The sequence below is a fragment of the Chiloscyllium punctatum genome, chromosome 13 (assembly GCF_047496795.1).
Source record: "Chiloscyllium punctatum isolate Juve2018m chromosome 13, sChiPun1.3, whole genome shotgun sequence".
NCBI lineage: Eukaryota > Metazoa > Chordata > Chondrichthyes > Orectolobiformes > Hemiscylliidae > Chiloscyllium > Chiloscyllium punctatum.
In genome coordinates, this window is record NC_092751.1 from 56,073,680 (window position 1) to 56,094,197 (window position 20,518).

The following is a 20,518-nucleotide window of genomic DNA, read 5'->3' on the forward strand; positions in this document are numbered from 1 at the left end:
GGTTAGTATGGATGGACATTCTGGTCGGCATGGGCCAGTTTGGGCCAAAGGGCCTGTCTCTGCTGTCAGACTCTATGACTCTAAGTGCATTTGCTATTTCTCCCACTAACTCTGTTGGTATCCTGGGATATATTCCATCAGGGCAATGAGACTTGTCTACCTTTAGCTCCATTAGCATATCCAGTTCTAACTCTTTCATGATCCTGGTTATTATCTAGGTCCTCACCTTCCTCAGTCTCCTTCTCAATTACTGCCATGTTCTTTGTATCCTCCACTGTGAAGACTGACTGCTGTGTACTCATATTCCTGAACCCTGCTGGACAGGAATAACTGGGCACAGAACTCTGAGAGGTCTTCTTTGAGTCTTTATTGATGAAACATGGCAGTTACCTGGATAGTGTACAAGCAAAACACCTCCAGGCAGCATCAAGTAACTCCCCACCTGTCCAATGTACAGCTCCCACTCTTATACCTTTGTGGTTTAGGACTTTGAATAGAGACTGTCTCTCAGTATTATCTCCATGGCAACGGCAATTAGAAAGTCTAGTTCAGTTCAGCACTTTGTGGTTAAACCACACACCCCTCCTCCCCCACACCCCCTGTGGCTCCCTCAAGTATCTGACAGGCACTTCAGTTTCCGTGGGGCTCTCTATCAGGATTCTGATGTGCAGGAGCCGGTGGTGGGGTGGACAAAGTTAAAAACCACACATCACCAGGTTATAGTCCAACAGGATTATTTGGAAGTACAAGCTTTTGGAGTGTGCTGTGATTTTTAACTTGCTCAGGATTATGGTAACAGTTAAGTGCTTCAACAATTAGAGGCCATATGTTCCCCAAACAACATGTTCCCCTCTAGCAGTATAAACTGTTATTCCAGCCCTGGGGATAGCTATTAATCACTTTTCTCCCCCAATCCCATCTCGCTTTCTGTTGATCTTTAAAGTTTTTCTAATCTCCATGGTCATTGCCAATTTGTATGCCTTCTATTTCAGTTTGATAGACTCTCTTATTCCCTGAGCCACCCACGGCAGATTATTCCTTTTCCTACAGTCCTTCCTTTTCCCTGATATATACTTTTGCTGAGCACTTCAAAAAATTTCTTTGATATTCCCGCACTGTCCGTCAACTTTCCCACCATAAAGTCTTTGTTTCCAGTCTACATTAGCCAACTCCTGCCTCATCCTATTGTCATCTCCTTTTGTTTAAGCACTGGATCTTGGGATTGGATTTAATCTTCCAACTTTTCATCTTTGTTCTAAGGTCAACCAGACTTATCAGAATTCTTTTATCAGATTACGAGGTGAGGCGATATTTCCTGGGTGTTTTGGTTTTCATTGTCAGTGACCTTGGCTTTGTAATAAAGTACAGGATGGATATTCACACTGCGAATGTACGATGCAATCTAAAACCATAAATCACTGTCTCCCCTCAGTTTAAAATTGCAAAATCATTATCTCCTACATGCTTCCTCACTATCTAAGATTGGAATGCTAATCCACCTGACTATCTGTCATTTTCCGAAAATCTCCTTTGGTGAAGGTGGTGATTTTTGGATTCAGCTTTCCAGTTATTACCGCCTCTCCAAGAACACCCTGCTTTATCCTCAATCATAGAATAGCCTTTATCCACAATCATAGAATAGAATCTCAACAGTGTGGCAGGAGAGCATTGGCCCATCAAACCCCACCAACCATCCAAAGAGCATCCCACCTGGAGCACTCCATCCTTTTAACACTGCATTTCCCATGGCTGATCCACTGAATCTGCACAATCATGGAGACTGTGGACAAGTCCACACGACCCGCCGAAGCGCAACCCACCCATACCCCTACATTTACCCCTTACCTAACACTACGGGCACACACAGAAATACAAAAGGTAGCATGTGTACCTGAGATGAATGAACCTGGACTTAGGAAAATGTGACAACAATCACAACTAGTTAGAATTACAGAATCCCTTAGGCGCACAAAGAGACTATTCGGTCCATCGAGTCTGCAATGACCTGCTGTCCCACCCTACCTCCATAGCCCCACATTTAGCATGGCTAACCCAACCCACCTTACCTACAGGCCATGTTAGCACAGCCAATCCATCAAACCTGCACATCAGTGGGAGGGTCACCTATTATGTCGAAGTGCTCAGGATTGTGGATGAAGGCTCACAAATACTTGAGTCTGACGCAAATCCTCTTTTATTTACAAAATAAAATCTGGGGGAAATTGCAGCCAGACAGATTTCCAATTATCTCATGAGGAAGAGAATTCACAACTTGTGCCCCTGACCCAGGGTGCGCAGTGAAGTCACAGAGGTCTGGGAACCATCAGAAATGTAACAAGTTATGTGCAAGGTGGGGGTGAGACAAGGACAAAAAGACAGTCTGTCACACGGGGGAAGGCAGGAGAAATTAAATTGCAGAAATGGTAGTCCCTCAAGGCCATGGGGAATGGATTTAGGGCTGGGAAAGAAACCAGGAAACAAGGTGAGCAGCTCTGAAAGAAATACATTGAAAAAACAGATTATAACAACATAGAGGGCAGAGTACACAGTCTGAAATTGCTGCTCTCGTTGGTGAGTACATAACGCTGTAAAGCCTGGGTCATTCTATTACAGCCAACACATGCAGGATAGGCCAAGTGGCCTCGATCTGTGCTGAACTTTCTGATAAATTTATTCTGACATTTGGAATTCAGGTCGGATGATGTTCATAAATTCTCAAATTGGACTTGACTTTAATATTCTGGAGAAATGTTAAATAAATCACAATGATCCCATTCTGCAGACTTTAGTCCACAGCCCTGCATGTTCCAGCATCTCCGTTACATCCATGTCCTTTTATTCTAATGTGATGCTGGTTCCTGCCTCTGCCACCCCATCAATGAGTTCCTGCTCCCCACCATCTCCGAGTGAAATGAATTCTCCCCTCCCATTCTTTCTGGGAATTAGTTTCAATCTAAATCCTCCAGTTTCTGACTTCTCAGTTAATGAATAGCTCCTTCCTATCCACTCGATCTGGATTCCTCAGCATTTTATCACTTCAATTAAATCTCAGCTCATCCTCCTCAGAAATCATCCCCAGCCTATCCAATCTTTCCTCAGAGCAGATATTTTCCAATTGTAGAAACATTCTGATCAATCTCCTCTGTACCCTCTCTGGTGTGATCACATCAGCCCTGGAATAAGGGGATCAGAAATGTGGGCAGTACTTTAACCGCAGTCAAACGAGTGTTCCGGACATTTCCCATGTCACCTCCGTGTTCTTGTGGTTGTCGCTCTCACAAGAGTGTCCTGGTTTTCCCACATGGAACTGGATGTGCACTCCATAGGGCTGGGATTCCCTCCCATGTGTTTATTTGTTAACTAATCCTAAATTAACTTCAGATTAAAACAACATTATCAGCTACCCACCAATCAACTTCCTCCATTATACTCAAGTCACCTTACTTTTTAAAATCTCTTTAAAATTGTTACTATCTAAACACAACAGGTTTTAATTTGCTGATCAAGTATTCAGATGTCTCCACTGTTACAATCACTTGAAGATTATCTTTACCTTCAGCGACGTTTGGTGAATTGAACACTGATTGTAAATATATGAATATCAAACGGACTTGAGTTTTATGATAATTAATCCAGTCTGACATTCTTGTTGGTTAATATCTTGAAGAGAACTGTCCTCAGAACTCCAGCTGTGCTCTGACTTCATTCACAACTGGATGTGGCTGGACTGCAGATTTAAGATCTGGTCCGAAGTTTCCCGGATTGCTTCACTCTGTCTATCACTTGCTGGTTATGCTGTTAGGCACACAAGTAGTCCTCCTTGGTAACTTCATCAGGTTAACACCTCATTTTTAGGTATTCATGCTGCTGTTACTGACATGCTCTCCTGAATTCTCTCAGTTGAATGAGGATTGAAACACTGGTTTGATGGTAAGAGGTAAATTGGGGAATATGCTGGGCCGTGATTCTGTAAGTTTTGTTGGAGTACAATTCTACTGCTGTTGTTGGAAGGAAAGAGCTAAACGCTTACACTCTTGGCCCCATATACTACATGCAGTATCATGAACACTGATAGGCCAAGACATGAAATACGAGCAACACTGTACAATGATGCAGGATCACAACTGCAGTAAGGGGAGTTTAAGATCCAACTTGACATAGGAGTAGGGAAAGAAGCAGCTGATCAGATTGTCTCATTCATAATCATAAAGAGACTCTGAGATTATTGTACTGTTGGAGGTGAGGCTGGAGGAGGTTGGGGGGAAGGAGAGTTCTTCTACAAAAACTAATCTGCCTGAGAGTTGTGAGATAGAATTGATTGCTATGCATTTAACAGAAAGCTTATTGAAACTGGTTTTATCCCCAAAAGATAACAAGACTGATGATGCTTCTAATCATCATCAGAAACAAACCCCAGAATACATGGTTCGGAGATGGATGTCAACAGCCAATCAACATCCAACTCCTGCAATCATTGAGCAAACGTATGTGTGATTACCCAGTTCTGATGAACCAGACAATCACTGTTCACTCTGTGCAGATGGACAGCGATGTGGGGAAGTATTGGCCGAGTGGTATTGTCGTGAGACAGTTAATCTAAAAACCCAGATAGTGTTCTGGAGACCTGGGTTTAAAGCCTGCTGCAGCAGAGGGGGGGGGATTTGAATTCAATAAAAAAAAACTTGTGAATTTAGAGTCTAATGATGACCATTAATCGATTGTCAGAAAAACCCATCTGGTTCAGTAATGCCCTTTCAGGAAGGAAGCTGCCATCCTTACCTGGTCTGGCCAACATTGTGACCTCAGACCCACAGCAATGTGGTCGACTCTCACCTGCCCTCTGGGCAATTAGGGATGGGCAGTAAATGCTGCCGGGCCAGCGATACACTCATCCTGTGAATGAATAAAGGAAAATAAAAATCTGTACCCAGTGTGAATCTGTACATGTTCAACAATGTTGTGAACATTTCCAAAGCTAAGATCTCTATGTGCACAACTTTGAGCTGCCAAAACCATTGTTCATTACTTGGCGTGAAAAGGAGAAAAAAATCCTTCAACTGTGACTATCAGTCAATTCACTGGTGTCTCAGCAAGATGGATGCCTGAGTGAATCCCATTCCCCCCCCCACACACGCGCACACACACACACACACACAGCAGGTGAACAGCTCCCCAATCTGACTGGTTTGGCCAATTTGCAGGTGGGATGGGTAAAGAATTCCCTTCTGGCATTCCCCACATTTCCAGAGTCAATCCCCAGTGTGGCTGCACTGGTGTTTTTGCCATTTCCGATAAATGCTAGCAGACTGTTACACACACCATTACCCTGCACCCCCCACCACCCCCCCCAAAGAACCCAGTATAAAGCAGTAAACATTACCTCCTGCTGTGGAGGGACAGCCTGTATTGGTCTGAGTAGGAACACAGATTTACCTAAATGACAACTTAATCGGTGACCAGAGCAAGTTAAGCAAGTCCAAATATAATGCATTATAGCGCAGAAAGAGGCCCATCAAATCCAAGCTGGCTCTCTGTAGCAGAATCCCATATTCTCATTCCCCATACGTACCCCAAACTCTGCAAGTTTATTTCCCTCAGAACTGATCTAATTGTTATTATCAATCATTGATCTTCTCTACTTGCATCACCATAATAGGCAGCATGTTCTGCATATTTCCAGCCAATACAGTCAGCAGAAACACTTGCTCATCTTCCGCTGTCTCAAAACCTTACATCTGACCTTAACTCTTGTGCCATCACCTATCGAATGCCGATATTTTTGTCTAGGTCTGTTATAATCTTATACAGCTCTATCAAAAATATATCCAACTTCTTCACTTCAAAGAAAATCACAATTTCTTCAAATCAATCCAGTGACTGCATTTTCTTCATCAGTGAACCACTCCAGTAAGTCTGTATGCCACAGTCTGAAGATCAGTCATATCCTTCATTGTTGATGCCTATTTTGTTCCACAAATCCAGACGATGCAAGTTTTCTGCACAACAACAGTAGCTTTATTATCAGACAGCCGGCAAGAGTTACAAAGTGTCTCTAAAGTAGCTGAGTGTCTACTTGTAGAGACTCTTCTTCACAAATCTCTGCCTTACCCACAGAGACAGTATATTTAATAGGAATTAGACATAGGCATATCAGTGCAGAACAGGCCCTTCGGCCCTCAATATTGCGCCGACCTGTGGAATTTTCTCAACTCGTCCCCCTGCACTATCCCAAAATCATCCATGAGCTTATCTAAGGATTGTTTAAAACTCCCTAATGTGGCTGAGTTGACTACCTTAGCTGGTAGGGCATTCCACACCCTTACCACTCTCTCTGTGTAAAGAATTTGCCTCTGACATCTGTCTTAAATCTATCACCCCTCAATTTGTAGTTGTGCCCTCTTGTGCAAGCTGTCATCATCATCCTAAGAAAAAGACTATCACTGTCTACCATATCTAATCCTCTGATCATCTTGTATGTCTCTATCAAATTCCACCCCCCCCCCACCCAGCCACCTTCTTTCCAATGAGAATAGATCCAAGTCTCTCAGCCGTTTCTCATAAGACCTTCCCTCCACACCAGACATGACCCTGATAAATCTCCTCTGCACCTTTTCCAATGTTTCCACATCCTTTTTGTAATGGGGCGACCAGAACTGTACACAATATTAAAACTGTGGCCACACCAGCATTTTGTATAGTTGCAGCATGATATAGAACTCAATCCCTCTACCAATGAAACCTAACACGCCGTATGCTGCCTTAACATCACTATCCACCTTGGTGGCAACCTTCAGGGATCTATGTACATGGACTCCAACATCCCTCTGCACACCCACACTACCAAGAATCTTTCCATTGACCCAGTACTCTGCCTTCCTGTTATTCTTCTCAAAGTGCATCACCTCACATTTAGCTGCATTCAACTGCACTTGCACCTCTCAGCCCAATTCTGCGGTTTATCTAAATCCCCCTGCAACCTGTAACATTCTTCCAAACTGTCTACTACTCCACCGACTTTCGTGTCGTCTGCAAATTTACTAATCCATCCACCTATGCCTGCGTCGAAGTCATTTATAAAAATGACAAACAGCAGTGGTCCCAAAACAGATCCGTGTGGAACACCACAAGTAACTGGGCTCCAGACTGAATATTTTCCATCAACCACCACTCGCTGCCTTCTTTCAGAAAGCCAGTTTCTAATCCAAACTGCTAAATCACCCTCAACTCCATGCCTCTGCATTTTCTCCATTGGCCTACCATGTGGAACCTTATCAAAGGCTTTACTGCATTCCATGTATACCACGTCAACTGCCCTAGTCTCATCTAAATGCTTGGTCACCTTCTCAAAAAACTCAATGAGGTTTGTGAGACACGACCTGCCCTTGACGAAACCATGTTGACTATAAGAAATCAAATTGTTGCTTGTTAGATGATTCTAACTTTTATCTCTTATAATCCTTTCCAAAATCTTTCCTACAATGGAAATAAGGCTCACTGTTCTATAATTACCTGGGTCATCTCTGCTGCCCTTCTTGAACAAGGGCACAACATTTGCAATCCTCCTGTCCTCGGGTACTAAACCCATAGACAATGATAACTCAAATATCAAAGCCAAAGGCTCTGCTATCTCCTCCCTAGCTTCCCAGAGAATCCACGGATAAACCCCATCCAGCCTGGGAACTTGTCTACTTTCACTCCTTCTAGAATTGATAAAACCTATGCGTAACTAACCTCAATCCTTTCTAGTCCAATATCTCGTAACTCATTTTTGTCCTCTACAATATTCTCCTTTTCCTGTGTAAACACCGATGAGAAATATTCATTTAGCACTTCTCCAATCTCTGCAGGGTCCACACTCAACTTCCCACTTCTGTCTTTGATTAGCCCTATTCCTACTCTAATCATCCTTTTATTCTTCACATACGTAGAGAAAATTTCAGGGTTACCCTTAATTCTGTTTGCTAAAAACTGCTCGTGTCCTCCCTTTGCTTTTCTTAACTCTCTCTTTAAATCCTTCCTAGCTGATCTGTAACTCTCTATTGCTTCATCTGTACCATTTTGCCTCATCAACACATAAGCCTCTTTCTTCTTTTTAACAAGAGATACAATTTCTGTAGTAAACCATGGTTTACAAACTCTGTGCCAGTTGGGTCACCCCACAGCCATTGACTTTCCAAAGACACAATCCAAGATTTTCTAACCTCTCCCAATCCAGGCAACATCCTGGTAAACCTGTTTCCACCTTCCCAAAAGCCTTCACCTTCTTCCTATAATGTGGTGATCAAAACGGCACACAATACCCCAAAGGTGGCCTGATTATAGTTTTATATTCACTCCCCTGACTGAAGAAGGCAGGCCTGCCATTCACCTCCTTCACCACTTTCAGGGATCTTTCAGCTTGCAACTGAAGATCTCTCTGTATATCAGGGCTGCTCATGGCCCTTCCGTTTATTGTATACATTCCTCTTGCTTTGTGTCTTCCAAAACACATCACCTCACACTTGTCTGAATTAAAACATATCTGCAATTTCTCCACAAAACTTTCTGACTCATCTCTTTCTTGCTGTATCCTTTGACATCATTCTTCACGATTCACAACTTCAACAGTTTGTGCCATCTACAAACTTGCTAATTAAAACGTTTACACTTTTAAACTTTTCATTTATATACATTACAAGCAACAGATGTCCCAGCTCTGACCCTTGTTGAACAGAGGCACTGGTCACAGACTTCCAGCCAGCAACATCCCCCTGCACAACTGTTACTGGGAGAAATATCAAAGAGGAGCCTTGAGTTCTGTGCTGAGCAGCACGACCAATGTTTATTCAGAGCTCCTTACTAATACATGATGGGAGAGGTCCCTCTCTGTCTCCCCCAGATAGGTCCAGCATTTTGATGTGTTTACTTCATACGTTCCAGTAATATTTTCCCCCTGACCTGAACTCCAGGGTTTGGAATGTCAGCTCGGATATTTCCATGTTTCCTTTCCCAGTCTCTGATTCTCTCAGCTCATGCAGCTGCTTTGCCAGTTCTTTAAGAAATGGTTTAACCCTATCCCTGTCATTGCACATCTCCAACCCTCCCACTACCACACATCTCCGGCCCTCCCACTGCCATACCCTGTGGTATCTGCATAGTCCATCCAGTCACTAATTCAAAGGGGAACGGTCCCGTCCCCTTTGCTGGGGTTGTCCTCAGTTTCATTAGGCTGCTAAATAGTACTCTAACCCATCGCTGTCCTGTCTCTGAGAGAGCCTTAGTCAGACTAGCTTTCAGTGTCTGCGTCATTCCTTCTACTGTCCCAGAGCTCTGGGGGTGGTATGGGGGATGGGATTTCTGTTCAGTACCAAACAGGGCACATAGCTAAAGAGCTATGTTCCCTGTAACATTTGTCCCTTGGTCAGAATCTGCAGGGGAATGCTTCCACCCATTGAGTAAACCTATTTACTAAAACCCAGCAGGACTTCCTTCCCTGGGATTGGGTGTGTGTGTAAAATCCATCTGTAATTGTTCCCATGGGCCCCTGGGTCCCTGCTGCTGCCTCCATTTTATTGCTTTCCCTGGCTCACACTGTGAACAGACTACACACCTTCGACAAAACCTTGCTGTATTTCTCCCTGTTCCAGGCAAGGATTGTAGTGGATCATCTGATATTGCATTTTATCCTCCCCAATATGGGCCAGCCCATGATATGTTTTTAATAATGTTTGTCTTATACAGTGGAGTGGCACTGCTGGATCATCCAGACTCTGACGTGTCCTATTACTGCCCCACCCTTTTCCCATTCCTGTTTCTGCTGTTGTGGGACTGTTTCTGGGAATATCTTTAAACCTTCCTCTCTCACTTCTGTAGCTACGGCCATTGCCATCTCCTCAAATGTCTGCCCTGTTTCAGTCAGTATTTCACATCTAAGATTATTAAAGGATTGGACACTCTGGAGGCAGGAAGCATGTTTCCGCTGATGGGTGAGTCCTGAACCAGAGGACACAGTTTAAAAATAAGGGGTAGGCCACTTAGAACAGAGTTGAGGAGAAACTTCTTCACCCAGAGATGGTGGGTGTATGGAATGCTCTGCCCCAGAAGGCTGTGGAGGTCAAGTCTCTGGGTACTTTCAAGAAAGAATTGGATAGAGTGATTAAGGATAGTGGAATCAAGGGTTATGGCGATAAGGCAGGAGCAGGATGCTAATTGAGGATGATCAGCCATCATCATAATGAATGGTGGTGCTGTCTCGAAGGGCAGAAGGGCCTACTCCTGCACCTATTGTCTATTGTCTATTCACCTGCCTTATCCACAAACTTACTGCCCCATTGGTGTGGGGTTTTGACTACCTTGTGAGCTCTAATCCTCATTATTGCTGCTTCACTGGGAAAGTTAGCTGCTTCCACTAACTCTCTGACCTGTCCTTCATGCTCTACGTGCCCACAGACAGGGTGATGTATCCTCACCGAGCACAGGCCATCAAAAGGTCATGAACTATACCAAAGGCATGCTGTCTGTCTGTATATGCTGACTGCCTGACACCTGGCTAATGTCCGCGCTTCTGTCAGGGCTCGTGATGGTTCTGCCATTTCTGGATAATTCTCCAAAAAAGTCTTCCAATAATTAAACAATCCTAAAGTTTGCCTTATCCCCTTCACAGTGTGCGGGTGGATAGTTTTGAAATCATGGTCTTTCGTTTCACTGGGATTGTCCCCCTCCCTTCCTGATTTGATCTTCCTGATGTGATATCCCAGGTACATCTCTCCCTACCTTCCCACGCTCTGTGGGTTAATTTTAAGCCCGGCCTGCCTGACCTGACCCAATACTCTGTGTAATATCCGGATATGTTCTTTCTCTCCAACTGAGGTAATGAGATGTTGGTAAGATTAAATTGACGCACTCCATTAGTCATGTATCGGTGGGATATACTGGAATATTATGAGGTCCCTGAGGTAACTGGATACAGGTCTACTGCTTTCCTCAGACAGTAAATACTAGCTTATTCTGACCGTTCTAGGTCCACAGTAACCCATTCACAATATCAAGGGCTGAGACTGTATCCTGTTGCAATTTTAATCCATTAAATAAAGTGGTGTGGTTCACTACTGTAGGATACTCTTTAGTGGCAGATTTACTGAGGGAGGTATAATCAATAGTGAGGTGGGATGAGCTGTCCGGCTTCTGTGAGTTAGTCTGGGATACTGTTGGTCTGACTATTCCCTGCTTCTCTCAATCTGTTACTGTCACAATTATTGCCTTCTCAGCCCCAGCTTTAATGGGATCCAGTTTGGGTGGGGAGTGAGAGGGCCCTCGATCTTTACAGGATCTACAGATAATAACCCACATTCCTGTTTGAGTTACCCGCTCTGCTGTTTGGGTCCTAGCTATAACTCCCCAGATTCTGTGACTGTTCCAGTCTCCCTGCAAGGTAACTACTCTGGAGATGTCGCCTCTCCTTTGCTTCCTGTCCCGGGCCTGGCCAGATTGTTCCCATATTAGAGTTTGTGCCTCTACATCAATAGTTGCTCTGAACTGTTCTAAAATGGCAACTTCCAGAATGGTCCCTTCCTCAGTTTCACACTCCCATATCTGAATATATTTTGCCATATCGATGATCTGCATTGGGACAGATTTATTTCATCCAGCTTCCTTGATTCCCTCTCCAACTGCTCTCATTTTAGTAATTGAGGGGTGAGGGGCAAATCCGTTTCGGTAACTGATATAGATGCTCCTTTTATTAATATTTGTTCTGCTGGTTCCCAAACACAGCGTCAATGAATATTCATGTGCCTACGTGAACACAGGCACACACACAATGTGAACATCTATCTCCCTCTCTCTGCCTACGTTCCTTGTCTATGTGCCCTTTCCTGCTTCCCTTGTAACATTGTGGGTCTGGTTACCCTCCCTGTACTGCAGTACCCTCCCTGTACTGTACTACCCTCCCTGTGTTTCTGAGTTTGTCTCAGCTCTCATGGCCCAATTCAGAATGTGATTAGAATGATCTCCCACTGGCAGTCCCACGTTTATAATTACAGTTAAATAGGGTCCCATGTCATCTGTTAAATACATCAAACCTATTTCATCATCACAGGTTGGGGTTTGGTAATCCCCCGTGGTTCTTACACACCTCAGGCTTCCTCTCTGTATGAGCCTCGATAATACCCTTGGTTCCCTGAGACACCAAGGTTATTTTAGCCCATTCAGTCTGTCCCCTCCCCAGTGTATCCCTGTAATATCTGTGAATGCCTGGAGGCAGTCATCGGCTGTGCACTGGGGGGGGCTCAAACCCTCACCCACTCATTGCAGAGACAGGTTCTGCTGTACACGTCCGGGCATCTTGGCATAAAGGATTTTGGCCTAACACCATCATCGGTGAGACTGTACCTCAACTAATTCATCCATATTGTCCCAATAAGGCCCGTTATTACCATTTCTCTATCAGGCTGGGTGTTAACACACCAACATCTGTTATTCAGCAGGTGAACGGTTCATGTTTGGTGTCTGTCAGTTCCCTTTGTTGCTCCCTACTGTCTGTCCAAGTTGACCTTTGATGCCCAGTGGTGCCACAGACACGGCCTTCTGGACCTTATAGGGCGGTGGGTCATCCCACCCATTGTCGTCCCTCTGTCCATACGTGGATGCTTTGTCATCTAACCCGTTCCAGTCAGTGTCACCATCCTCACTGCCTTCTGAGGAGAGCGGGGCACTCGGTACCTCCCCCACTGTAACTACCACCTGGCCCTTTGGCTTTAAGGCCTCACGTCAGAGAGCCACCACCTTCACTTGTTCCTGTTTCCCATAATAATTCAACACATCCTGTCATTCCTGGAATAACACAGAGCAAAATGTGAATTTGGTTTTACTTGAAATATTAATAATTTGACATTCACTTTACATATCTTTAAAGGTGAAAATTCTACTCTGATTATTTAAGTGAATTTAACATGATCATACAGTGAAAATAACCCTCATAATCAACGATAATGAATGAACTGAATAATATGTGATTATTTGTACAAGTTCTTGCATTGAAAATTCAATTTTATTTAATGTTTGTCACCCATTACACCATGGGCATTGTTATTAGGGAATAAAGTAATGGAAGGATATCAGAGAAAATAAATAGACTTGAATTTTAGCTTCACTGGAATAATGAACCAAAACAATATTTGGAAATATGGGTAAACTACATAACAAAGTTTCCAGTGTCATTATTGACGTGAAAACTATTTTAGTTTGCTAGTTGTTTTGCACTAAGAATAATTGGAACTGAATTGTGATTATGAATTGACCATTTAAAATATATTTTAAAGAGAATAGTCATATATATTTTTTGGAGGAAATTAGGAAAGTAAATAAATATGTATACATTGGTATTAATAGTTTTAAAATGTTTAGAAGTTGACTGGGATTATTTGATTGAGAGAGGCTGCATGATTATTAAGACTAATTCACCTTTTTCATTGCATTGTTGGTTTCACTAGAATCTGTTGTGGTCTAAGCTCTTGTTGTGTGCAATGGACTGTCACTCATAGCTTAATTAACCTGCGAGTCCCTGATCAGGTTTCCTTTGTCTGTAAGACAGTCTGTAAGTTTGGGGCACACCTGCTTTTCTGAGGGGAAACAGAGATTCTTTTCAAAGGAAATAAGTGGCAGTTCTCACTGAGAATGTTTCCTACCACACACCATAAACAGGGAAGGGTTTTTCTGAAGAATTTCATTGTCTATCTATAAACTGATGGTACCTGTGTTTGTCAGTTTGTGGAGGATTCAGCACATTTGTTCTGAGCTGTTTTTATACAAGCAGTTGGCTCATTCTGTCTTTGCCAAAAATGTTGTTTACTTTCCCCTTTTACTGTGATTCTGCAGGTTAGAATATTCTGAGAGTCAATAATGTCCAATAACTGAACATTGAATGATTTTGACTCTAACAGAGCAGTGGCCTTGTTTTCAGCTCATTATTCGCTTTCCATTTCCTGGTTGTGTTGAATGTTACAGAAACAGGCTCTGAGCAATGTTTCCATTCACTTGTGTTGGAGTCACTGTCAGCCACGTGGTCAGTCAGTTTCAGGCTGATGGATCAGTTTCTCTGTCCTATTAGATGGTGGTCACTTGCTCAGTTTCCGATGGCTCACCTGAGCGTCAGTCCATCAGCTGCTGAAACCCTGCATCCAGCATTTGTTCCCTCTCACAGTGACGACTCCAATACAGTCCCAGCTTGTCTCCCACATTCACCTTCACATCCTCAGGATCACCTCAGATTCTACTGTCTGTGTCCTTTCAGCAAGTTGTGTAAGACACCTACTTCAGTTTTAACCTGATCTATATTATGTTCAGAAAGATCATTTCAAAATGTGGTTCACTGCTTCTTCAGGACCTTCCTGAAGAAGGGCTTATGCCCGAAACGTCAATTCACCTGGTCCTTTGATACTGCCTCACCTGTGCTTTTCCAGCAACACATTTTCAGTTGTAATTGTAGTAACCAGTTAATTACAAGTTACTGACAAAATATTTTAAGAGAAGCTGCTATTGGTGGTGGAAATGCTGCTGGTTGGTATAAAAGAGGGCTTGGGTGAATACTGTACTCGGTTTTGATGAGAAAGTTGAGCAATGTAAGATTCTTTTATCTTTGTTAATAAGAAGAGGCAGAGATTGTAGCTAGGACATCCACAAACATCTACCCTCACCACCACTGATGTTCAGTAGCAGCAGTGCCAATCAAGCGGGCTGCTTTATTCCGATGGTATCAAGTTTCTTGAGTGTGTTAGGGCTGCACTCATCCAGGCAAGTGGGAGTATTCCATCACACTCCTGACTTGTGCCTAGTAGCGTTTGGACAGGATTTCAGGAGCCAGGAGTTGAATTACTCTTGTAGCCACTGTGTTTATGTGGTGAGACCAATTCCGTTCCTGATCAATGATTATTCACAGGATAATGTTGATAGTGGGTGTTCAGTCATGGTAACACCATCGAATGTCAAGGGATGGTGGTTAGGTTATGTCTTATATGTGATAGCCTGCATTTGTGTGGCATGTATGTTACTTGCCTCCTGTAAGCCCAAGCCTGGATATTGTCCAGATCTTGTTGTACTTGGACTTGGACTGCTTCAGTACCTGAGAAGTAAATTATTTATTAACACTAAATAGTCACGAGATTATGCAAATTCCTTTTTCTATCAAATGTCACGGACTGTATCTTATGGTCACTCTCCTATTCACTTTCATTATCTTTTTATTTTCTTCTTAATTCAGACACAAATGTTTGAACATCGATCAGTATAAAATTACATAAATTAAAATCACATAGCATGTTTCGACAAGTAAACTAATTGAATGAAATACATTACTTCTGTATTGTCTGCATTTTGACAAAAAATAATTCTCTTCAATAACTATTGAATGGCTCATTTATTGTCCTCAATCCAGCAATCTAAGTATTATATTTCAGTCTTCAGTTTACCGATCTTAATGTACGTCTAATCAACATCAGAGCAAAGTGATTTTAAAATATTGAGTCAATTTATTTGTTCAGAATACAACATTTATTAGGAATTCACTATCCTTATAATAATTGCAGAATAATTTGTTTGTCTTTCTAATGTGTTTCGTCAGATCCATATATTATTTTAATCCATATTTTAATTTAATCCATTGAAACAATGCGATTGTTTTCAGGTTAACTATCCCACAATGGAACCAATCATTTTGCATGCAAAACGCTTTGTAAACTGACTTTTGCTGTTTTGAATAATCACAGTAATCTCAGCCTTATGAATTCAGAAAACTGGAACGACTTTTCACTGCAATAATTCCTGTTCATGTCTGCACATTGCACAGTCATGTAGCAAAATTAAATTTCTCCTTCTTACAAGTGTACTGATAGATTTTCGAAAATCTAAGTGTTGCTCTATCTAATTATTGTTCAGTTCAGTAGGGGGTATAAATGTGTAATAATGGCTCAGTACATGAAGTAATGTGAAGATATTGCAATGTACAAACTCACAATGATTGTGAATATCAATTTTTATTTTAACCATGGAAACACAGTTGAATTGATTAAATTATATTTCACTTCAATGCTCACATTCATTGTATTTCTAATCACAATAAGAGCAAACTATTTCATGTGACAAAATTATTTAAAATTCATCTCACTTTTATATGGATACAAAATAGAATTAACACCCGTTTGTTCTTTCCTTGACCAATCACAGTGAAGTTTGAATTGTAGAATGCTAGACTGATACAGCACGGAAACAGGCCATTCAGCCTAACTTGGCATTCCGGCCAAGTTTCCTAAACTAAACTAGTCCCATTTCCCTGTGTTTCTCCCATACCCCTTTGGACGTTTTCTATCCAATAAACTGTCCAAAAGTCTTTTAGATGTTGTAATTGTACCAGCCACTGCCCTTCCTCTCACAGCTCATCCCAATATGTGAAAAACAGTGTGGAAAAGTTGCCCCTCAGACCCCTTTTAAATCTTTCCTCCTCACCTTAAAAATTATTTACACCGTAGAATCTTTAAGACTGCAAAGTTATTAAAAGTTGAGAGGTATTTAGAAGCAGCATAATACTTTATTCATACTTTATCGGTGTTCAAACATTTGTGTCTGAATTAAGAAGAAAATAAAAAGATAAAGAAAGTGAATATGAGAGTGACCACAAGATACAGTCCATGACATTTGATAGAAAAAGGAATTTGCATAATCTCGTGACTATTTAGTGTTAATAAATAATTTACTTCTCAGGTACTAAAGCAGTCCAAGCCCAATTCATACTTTAATCAGTGATGTGAAGCAAATAAATTCAAGATGTTGTGATCATTATAATGAACAACAGTTACAAGTTGAGACAATGTTGGTTGAAAAGCAATTCAGTCGACACTTAGATATTTTCTAATCAACTCTGAGGTGTTTTGACACATCTCTGTTGAAGGTGGGAATTGAACCCATGGCTCCTGGTCTACTAGTACACACATTACCATAATATTCCCATGCAGGAAGGGCAGGACTATAATCACATACTTACTGTGTTTATTCACAGGGAAAACTGCTCAGATATTTATTGTTATAATTGGACTAGGATTGTATTAGACAGTTCCATTGTGTAATGGATAAAAAGAATTAGTAATTTCTAATAATGATGGAACGAAGCAACAATGGTCTTAAATAAACATAAATCTCATGATAATCAAGTAAGTCAATTTGTTTGAAGCAGTTATTCATGTGCATAAGTTAAAATTAACCTGCTTTTTAATGCACATGAATTGGAAATAAAGCATTAGTCATTCAATGTGACTACTCAGCGATGGACAACTTCCCTCAATTTCAAAAAAATGTGATTTCTAAGAATTCAAGATTTATTGTAAAAGCATAGAACAAACATTTGTTAATTCTGGTTTATTTACACAAGGAACACGTGTAATTTAAATAATGCTTAACATGAAAAATACTTAGCTCTTATTGTAATAATCAGAACTGTAACAATGTTAGAATTGAAGTGAAATACAATCAATACAAGATTGTAAACAAAACTGTGGATGCTGGAAATCACAAACAAACTCAGTAATTGCTGGAAAATAACTCAGCAGGTCTGGCAGCATCTGTGGAGAGAGTTGGGCCCAGTGACCTTTCTTCAGACTGCACTTTTTCTTACAACCAATTCAATCCAGCTAAGATTCCACACTTAAAATTATTTTTGCTAAGATTAAGAGATTGTAGAGTGCAATATTGTTTGTATCAGTTGATGTACTGAGACATAGTTCCACATATACAGCTGGAGATATTGGATTTCAACAATGATTACCGGTTAGATTTTGGTAATAATTAGTTTTAAAATGGCTGATAACAAATTTAAGAATGATGAGAAAACCCCTATTGCAATGTAATTGTGCAATATGTTGGAAAAAAATTAAATATTTATGTGAAAAATAGTTAGCAATTTCTTAATTGATAAGACTGATTAATGATCCTTCCATTAATACGAGAATTCAAATAAAAGAGAATGAGAGAGTTAAAATGAGTGTTGGGTGAGAGAACTTTGGTTGATTGCAGGTGTGTTGACCTGAAAAGAATGTCAATGTTTCATTATGATACTGGCCTTAATAAATAATGGATTGAACGAAAATGTAAATCTCATGATGGTGTGATAATTGAAATGACAATTAAATAATATTTAATGTGAGAATGCAACACTTAAGATGATACAATATTTTCAAAGCAGTTTGTACTGGATAATGAATTAAAATATTGGGTTAATTTTTTAAAAAATCTCACTTTAGAAGATTATTCATCAGAATTATTCTGTCATTGAAAAAACCTCATTTCTTCAAGAATTCTGCATTTACCTCATTTTCTGTCTTTTATCCACAGGGATCTGTACTGGAACCCTTCTGTTTGCGATGCAATTATATAGAAGTGACATGGATTAAAATCTAATTGGGTGAGTTAATAAGTTTGCAGATGATATCACGTTCAGTGCAGTTGGGGACAGTGTAGAGTGTTGTCAAATAATGCAGCAGGAAAAAGAGAAATTGCAGATATGGGCAGAGTAATTAAAGGTGAAGTTTAATCCATACAAGTGTGAGGTGTTTCACTTTGGAAGCTCAAATGTTAAAAAAAAGTAGATAGTTAATGGCAGGACCCTAACAGCTTTATTATTCAAAGGGATCTTGACGTTCAAGACCATGGCTCCCTGAAAGTGACCATGCAAGTAATTAGGTGGTTAGGAAGGCAAATGGCATGCTTGCCTTTATTGGTCAGGGAACTGGTTACAAGAGTCAGGAAGTCATGTTGTAACATTTTAACACTTTGGTTAAGGCATACTTAAAGTATTGTATTCACTTTTGTTCGCCATGTTCCAGGAAGGGTATGGATGCTTTGGAGAGGGTACAGAGGGCATTTACCAGGATGCTGCCTGGATTTGGAGAGGCGAGAAAAATTCAGATTGCTTTTTTGTGAAGTGGCGGAGACTGGGGGAAGACTTGATGGAAGTCTGTACAATCATTAGATACGTAGATAGGGTTGACGGTCAGAAAGTTTTTCCCAGAGTTGAAGCGTCAAAAACTACGTGACATGTGTTTAAGGTTAGGAGGGAAAGTTCAAGGGGCATGTAAGGGGCAATTTGTTTTGTACACAGGGAGTGATTGCTGTCTGGAATGGACTTCCAGGGTTGGTGGTGGAAGCAGATACATTAAGGCTCTTTAATGTTCATTTCGATAATTTGGAAGGATATGAACCAAGGGTAGGCAGAAGGGATGAGTTTCTTTTGCATTATGTTCAGCACAACATTATGGGCCAAATGGCCCATTCCTGTGCTGTACAGATCTTTGAGAGAAAGCTAATGTCTATCTCATATGACATTTAATCTAATCAATATTTAGCCACTGGTGTCAGAAATAGGAAGGAAATAAGTAGATAACGAACTTGACTATAATCTAAAAATATAGTCAATTAAATTTACAGAGGTAATTTTTTTATATTTGTTCTGAATTATCAGATTAGCAACTTTGATGGAGATGTGTTTAAATTGTTTGCAGTTATTGATGTTCTGACCCAAAATTACCCTTGTTAAACTGAAGATTGGACCAGAAACCTGTTAGAAAACTTGAAAATATTCAGTAAGGTGCGATGCACATCATAATTTCTTACTGCCTATACTACAATAACAAAATCTTTCAGGTCTACACCAAAAAGCATTGATTTGCAGCCAATGCTCATTATAAATATCTGAATGCTACTCGTTTCAACAATCAAAGTCATCTCAGCCTCATTTATAAAGAGATATCTTAGACATTTCACTAATAATTACTGTTTATGTTGACACATTGCTCGTTCAAACATTAATGAGATTTCTCATTAATATTCAGTTCAATGATAGCATATTAATAATTTAGTTATTAATATCTAATAATTGATCAATCCAGTAAGGGATATAACAGTGGAATTATGGCTCAGTACATTAACTGATGGAAAGATATTGTTGTGTTCACTCTCCCAATTATTGTGAATATCGATGTGTATTTTGATTTGATTTGATTTTTCTTCAACATGAAGTTTTATTGTATTTCTGATCACAGTAATAGTTAAATTTTTTAAAGCTAAAAAAATTCAAATTTGTGACTTTTTTGTCAACAAGAAAAAAGAATTTACATGCGTATGTTCTTTTCTTTATCAGAGTAAATTTTGAATTGTTGGAAGTTATACATATGTGTAAGGAAGGGGAGCTGCCTGCAGCTGAATAGTCACATTGAATGATTTTTTATTGCGATTACATCCTGCTGCTAATCATTCTAGTTATCTTTTCATTTCAGGAAAAACTGCTTTAAACATATTCCACAGTTGTATTTTGCATGAATTTACAATAAGCGCATGGTATGTGTATTTATCTTTCTTTCATTTCCATGATTTTAATTTTTAAGTAAGAGCATATGTGCTTAGTACCATATCACAGCAAACCCGTTTGGAAATATTGAATCACTTAATGTGTCAGTGTTCTAAAATAGATTACCAATTCATTGTTAGTCCAACAATCACA

General features: G+C 40.6%; 1 long non-coding RNA gene across 2 annotated transcripts in view; it reads left to right on the top strand.

Annotated features, from left to right (window-relative positions):
• LOC140484542 (uncharacterized) overlaps window positions 1–20,518 on the top strand; it is a 50,499-nt gene that overhangs the window by 25,592 nt on the left and 4,389 nt on the right. For both annotated transcript variants that reach the window (XR_011962266.1, XR_011962267.1), the window contains exon 5: window positions 18,355–18,424. This is a non-coding gene — a long non-coding RNA (uncharacterized lncRNA). The remainder of the gene's footprint in view (window positions 1–18,354; window positions 18,425–20,518) is intronic.